The following is a 7,500-nucleotide window of genomic DNA, read 5'->3' as shown; positions in this document are numbered from 1 at the left end:
TAGCATAAACATATAAAGACAATGCCTGTAATAAAAATGGAAGAAAACAGATTAGATAAGGAAAAATATTTAATCTTCATCATTTTTTTACAAAACACACGCGACATTATTTTTCGGACATCGTTGAAAAACTGTTAATAGTCTGTAATATCACCTTTCCTCTCAATAACTTTTATCAATCTCTCTTCATAATAACCAAACATACGCACAATAACATCTCTATGTGTTTCCATTAGTTATTTTTTGGCATCTAGTATTCGTTCCCATAGTTGAGCCTCTTTCGTTATTTCAGGTCCATCATAGACAAGTTGCGTAAGCATTTCCCAAACATTTTCCATTAAATTTAGATCTGGGCTTTTTGCAGGCCATTCCAAAGTAGTCATATTCACTTTATGAGTTTTGACACATGGATGCTAAATTGTCTTGCTGTAGAACGAAATCATTCCTCATCTCTCTTCTTATCCTTGGTAAGGTTTTCTCATCTCTGTTTGGAGTTTTCGCTGATCTGTCGTCCTTCCAGCCACCCCAACCATATATTTCCTTTAGCAAAGATGATACCACAAATCATAACTTCTCCTCGTCCCATCTGTCGTTTGTTCAGTACAACAGGCTCACCCCTTCTCGACCAAGTGCACCATCAAACTTGAAACGCTTCTCATCAGTAAATATAACCTTCTTAAAGTCAACATGCTTTGTTAACCGCCTTTTAGAACTCTCCAGTCTTGCTCCTCTGTGTTTCTTTGTTAGTGTAATTTTTTTCTTAGCATTTACATACTTCAATCCTATGCAGCGTTTTTTTGTACTGTTCGGACGTTTACAACCAATTCACATTTCTCCTTCACTTTTCTTGCTGCAACTTTTACTGTAGATGTCAAGAGGCGCGTCACAGTCCTCTTCATTCTCCTTTCAGTCCTCTTGCTAATTGATCTTTTCCGTCCTCTCTTCTTTTTTTCCGCTCGGAGTTTGTCTTCAGCATGTATTAGACTGTTGATTTCGACAGCACCAAATCCATGGCGATCTTTCTGATGCTGAGGCTATCTTCCTGCTTTTTCCGTGCCAAACAAACAACTTCGTTTGAATGCATTTTACCTCCTTAAACTTAATTGTTTTGCCAGTATAATAGAACATATAATTGATTCTAATGATGACAGCTAAATGTACAAACATAAAATTTGCATACGCCAACATATACATGAATATAGCTCTTAATAAAAAAGGATTTTTTTCATGTCCGAAAAATAGTGCCGAATCAGTTTTCGCATAATCACAAAAAAATAAAATTATCAAAGCCAAACTAAATAAATGATTATACTAGTAGTGGATTTTCACTCCTCAACTAGGTAGTCACAATCGAAAAAGTTTTTGGCACTAGTAACCACCTTGAAGTTCTTTTTTTAAAGTGTCCGAAAAATATTGTCGGTCCCCTGTATCAAAATTAAATAAGTTTTTCATATAGTGTTAAAGGTTAAAAATGTTCCAAGATATATCTATAATATAAAGCTGAACGTCTGTGTGTGTGTCTGGTCACGAATAGACTCCTACATGGTTGACTATTTTTAAAAAAACTGATTGCATATAATCATAGAAGATGTATCAAGGATCAGGAATAGGTATGTTTGATCTAGCATAACGATGGTTCATAAAAATTGTGGGTCCTGCGTACGCGTCTTGCCCCCAAAGTATGGAAATAAAAAATGAAAAAAAAACGTTTACAAGTGTTTTTGATATAGATGTACATAAGAATACTTTGATAAGTATGTTTCAACTAAAATAGGGATGATATAATAAAATTGTAGGGTCTGCGTTCGCGCCTGTACTCCATGGAAATATGGCACAAACTTTAACAAAGACTTTTCATATCTATTTGCGTAAGTATACTTTGATAATTATGTTTCAGTTTAAAGAAATATAGTATAATAAAATTATGGGGTGTTCGTTCGCGCCTGCCTCCATAGAATTAAATATGTCACAAAGTTTAACAAGGTTTTTTAAAAGAGGTGAGGGTCCACAATAACACCTTCACTTTAATCTTAATTCACGTTAACTTTTATTTTTTTTTAATTTGAATCATATTGTGTCGAATAAATTCACCTTATAAATTCACGTTCTTATTAAAGTGAAAGCCCCCCCCCCCAAAGTCGGAACTTTATACAATTCTCGACACAAATTTTGCATAACTCTGTTTTTTCCTTCTCCATCTGCACGTGGCACTCTTTCGAAAATAGATAAATAATAAAAAATTAGAACGTTACTTGTTATCGTGTCAAAAGAAGGAAAAAATCCTGCTCACGTGATTACGTGTCTTTTTAAAAACATTTACATAACCTTTTTATATCTATTTAAGCTTTTTTATCAGTGTACTAGAAGGAACCCTTCTGTGTGTTCTTTACATTACAATAGTACAACCCTGAATCCGACGACGCAATACTACACCGTTCAATACTGTAAAACTGAAACGAAGCGAGGCGATAACTACTTAAATGAATTTTTATATAAACTACACATGCCATAATCGAATATTTCTGAAGCACAAAATAACGGAAAACATTAAAATATGTTTATAAATATTCCTTACGTTGACAGAACTTTCTTAAATTGTTAACACAGAATGCTCAGAAATTGAAAACAGGGCCCTCCATTTCAAAGTCGCTGCCATTTTGATTATTTTAAACCGGTTCGTGAATTAAAAAAAAATTTTTTTTACAAACAACTTAAAAATAGAAACCAACAAACCAATGAACCTTTCTACCATAAAAGTAACTTTTATTGACTATGGTAACATTTATTTCTTGTATATTTATATCATTATATATAAAATATTTTCTCTTTGTAAGGAAACATCATTTTGTTGGTCACTCTTGGCTACGAATGGAAACAAAGTTGATATAAAAAAATATATTTTTGCGAAAATTATCTTTACTTTCATCATATTTTGCTTATGGTAAAATTTTTGAGTATCAAAACCTATCTCTTTACAACCCCCTCCTTTTCATAACCTATCATACTTTCATCAATCACAGTCCATTTTCTGTAGAGTGTGTTTGAACCCAGTCAACGACGGGTACTTCTGCTAGTATATATATATATTGCTTCCGGTTTGTTAGCTTTCATGACTCTTGTGATCTTCGATGTTGCTTGACTGTGGAAATATATATATGCGTGTGTGTGTGTGTGTGTGTGTGTGTGTGTGTGTGTGTGTGTGTGTGTGTGTGTGTGTGTGTGTGTGTGTGCGGGTGTGTGCGGGTGTGTGTGTGTATGCAGTAGAACCCCGGCATTACGGTGGCTTTAGGATGCGGTTTTTTTCAGCTTATTATGTATAATACGATGTTTGTCCGGACCCTGGTTACGGTATTTGCCCTGTGCTACAGTGCTGTTTATAATATTATTTGATTATATACGTGTGTCTTATATACTGTACTATATTTTGTTACTAATTTTTGTATGTAATGTAAAAATTTGGATTATGCCCCGCTATACGGCGATTTCACCTTACGATATCAACTTCCGAACTTATTAATGGCGTATCCCGGGGTTCTAATAAATATTAAATATTTTTAACGCAGATAGGCCCTTAATTATTCGATCAACCCAAATAAATTATTTTTGCGAGATTTCTCAACAGTTTTTCCTTTAAAATAATTTAGTTATAACGTTTACCTTTTATTAATATGAATATTATGTTCTGTCTAAATTATTTTTATCGTGGGATTTCTATTGTCTAAAAGGATTTCATATACTACGTCTTTATCTATTTGGGCATCTTAACCCCGTGGTGGCATTTACACACAGATCGTCTAGTGTAAAAACTGTGGCAAGAGGAACCGGTTCTACATGATTGATGAGTTCTTCGTGCTGGAGCATCTGTAAGCTGTAGATTTGATTCGTGTCAAAGATATGTTTGTTATTAAAACGCTTGGCACAACGACAACTGCCCTTACAAATCAGTTAGAAACTCGCGTGTTCACTTAACCTTCTGAATCTGATCTTACGTCAAATCGAACAGAGACCTCGTTTCTCATTGGTCGATGTATGGAGCTGAAGAGGGAAAGGCAACATCACAAAGAGAGAATGAGAAGTTTTTGACAAATTTCCAAACCAAAAGAAAGAATGGCAAATTTTTTAGAGAATGAAAATTAAAGAGTTTGACCACAGCCATCGTAAAGCAGGTCTTTCCACTAAAGTCACGTGATTTGTTGACGTCACAGAATAAGGTACGATGGGCACGGTACTAATCGATGAATGACTATTACGAAGGATGGTCATTTTCTGTTTCGATTCCCAAAGAAATTGTCGAAAGATTTATAAAATTGGCACAAATATTATTGTATTTTCTTTCCGAAAGGGAAAGAATTATTTTTCATTTTGGGCACGTACATTAAAAAAAAAAGTATTTTCGTCAAGCAATATATTGAGAAGTTTATATTAATTATACGCGATTTAATTAATTTACGCCCTTCTTTAATTTTGTATTAAAAATGAACCCGTTTCAAACAATTTTTATTTTTTAGAAAAGTACTTTCGCTTTCATTTTAAAAATTATTTAGCAATCGATTTTTATTTTTTTTATTATTACATTTTCATCCCAAACAAGGCACATTACCACTTCGGTGTAGGGGGCTACTATCAGGGACATGAGCTACTATGATACTATGTAGGGAGTTGGGCAGCAAGATGTCGGTTCACGTCACAAAAATTATTAAAAAAGTGCTCCGCCGAAGTAGCTCCAGTTCTCTCCAAACTTTACAATAAATGCCTTAATGAACCTTGCTTTTCTGCTTGCTGGAAAACTGTTTCTGTGTTACCAATTTCAAAGAATTTTGGCGCAAGAAAATTTTGGCGCAAGAACTGACCCAGTAAATTATAGCCCCATTAGCCTCCTCCCACTTTTTGCCAAAATATTTGAAACCATAATTAACCAAGCTCTAGTCCATCACATTACAGATGCTAAACTTCTGACCGACTAACAATATGGATTTAGGCAAGTCTGTTTCACAGCAGACATCCTCACTGTAATCTCTGAATGCATATACCATTCACTGGAGAAAGCAGGAGAGAGTAGAGCCGTAGCTCTAGATATATCTAAGGCTTTTGACAGGGTATGACATGAAGCTCTTCTAGGGAAAATCAGATCATACGATATCACTGGAAGAATACTTTACATAATTAAATCCTTCTTAGATAAGAGAAAAATCCAGGTTATCCTCGACGATCGTACATCTAAACAATATGATATAAATGCGGGAGCGCCTCAAGAGTCTATCCTTGAACCTCTATTATTCCTAATATTCATAAACGACCTCCTTGACAAAATTGTCTGTGAGATGGGTATATATGCTGTTGACACCACGCTCTATAACAGACACGACTAGAAAACAAATGGACACATATCTAAAGAAATGGCAGAAACGCTAGAGGATGACCTCCAATCTATAGTGGAATGGGGCCAAAAATGGATGGCCACCTTCAATGCTGCCAAGACTAAACTTGTTTCCTTCAATAATTACAAGAAACCTTCTCTACCACCAATAGTATTGGCCAATGACTCTTTATCTGTTCTACAAATATTTTAACGGTGAATGGTCCGAAGAACTGCACGCACTTGTACCCCCTCGACGTAAATACCCTCGATAAACCCGACAAGCAGCTAAATCCCCCCTCCACACACACACACACACACACACACACACACACACACATATGTATATATATATATATATATATATATATATATATATATATATATAAATGGAAATGTATAAAAAAGAATACGAAAAGTATAAAAGCTTATAACTTTTCTTTATTCGTTTTCTATTGGTGACGTGCAGGAATACAAAATAATATTACGAAAAAAATTTTAAAAACTTTTTTTACAGGTACATAATTTTTCGACCGATCCTTCAGTCTTCATCGGTGTAGTGAAAGTATCTTTATATATATATATATATATATATATATATATATATATATATATATATATATATATATATATATATATATATATATATATAAAAGAGAGACAGACGAACTAACAGATATATAGCTGCACGAGAGAGAGAGAGAGAGAGAGAGTGTCATGTAATATAGATAGATAGAGTGACATCGGTTTTTCAACTGTTTTGCGAATGCACATACGTGAATCGTTTAAATTACAGGTTATTTATGTTAAGAATAAGTCAACACTTTTTAAAGGTTGTGACAAACTGACCTAATGGTTATCGTACTTGACTTACTGTTTTTAGGTTTTGGTTTCGATCTCAGTTCGAGTATTTTTTTCTTTACTTACAAGAAGTGAAATGTTAAGAAAAAGATAATACTCGTATGCACATGTCTGAGTTTCTTTTCGTTTTTCTTTTTACCTCATTTTTAAATGAATTTAACGTTACGTTTAATACCCACAGTATTTCTGTTCATAATAAATAAGAAATCCGCATTAATTAAAATATAATATTTATGAGTATTTTATGACCAGGAAAAGCCAGGCGGCCTGCTAGTATTCTAATAAAATTATAGGTGTAATTTTTTTTTAATTTCTTTTCTTCGATTCTTTATTTATAAAACTCTGTTCATGGTTTTAGTTAGCTCTTACTAACTGGTGACCCTTCAATTCTTTTTACGTTTCATTTATTTCCATGATTATAAGCACGATATCCTTCTTTTTATTCTTTTGCTATAACAGAACTTTTATACTCCAATTTATATTAATTTTTAGTGCTTTTCTTGCCACTTGTCAGAGACGCACTATCACCCAAAATACACCGCTTGCATTCAAGAGCTACACCACAAACGCACGTGTGTTCGGATCACTTCAACAATCACGTATGCAAATTTAGTTTTATGAACAAAAAAAGGAGGAAGATTAATCATAATGTTAATAATATGCAATTCCATATTCATACTTACGTTATCACATTCTCAAGAGCGAATTGCATACAAAAAATTCTATAATAAGTTATGTCCATTTAATCAGCTTATCTAGCGATAAAAAATGTTAATTCAAAAAGAAACGTGAGAGCTTGACTGGCAGACAGAGCATGTTATGGAGTTGCGTATACGCATCAAGAATTCCACCTAATTTGTAGAGAGTCCAGAATTTATCTCTTTGTGTCTTCGTATCGATTTTCGTATATAACATAAGTAGATCTTTTTGCTATTTGCAATTTGGTAAAAGTCTCGTGTATCCGATCTTTCAGCGACTACTGAACGATGACGGAACAGTTTTGCTTTAGTATCGATTGGAGTCGTTTTATGTCCTGCTGAGCGAAGACAGAATGTAAAAGGCGAGACTGAAAACATTCTAAACTGTTCAAAAGATGAAAATATTTCGACCGGCACACAAAATGATCGGGGTGGGGGTAGATTAAGGGCGCCGAATTGAAAAACAAGGCTTTAATATCCGTCATATAGATATATCCAAATGAAGACAAACAGATAATCTGTTTGTCCTATAAAAAAAGGGTCCTTCTGCAGTTTTTCGACGTTTTGACGGCATCTTTCCTCAGT

Source organism: Euprymna scolopes, chromosome 17 (genome assembly GCF_053919585.1).
Source record: "Euprymna scolopes isolate OS-2025 chromosome 17, ASM5391958v1, whole genome shotgun sequence".
NCBI lineage: Eukaryota > Metazoa > Mollusca > Cephalopoda > Sepiida > Sepiolidae > Euprymna > Euprymna scolopes.
The sequence above is the reverse complement of the archived record's forward strand: the minus strand, read 5'-3'. Positions refer to the sequence as shown.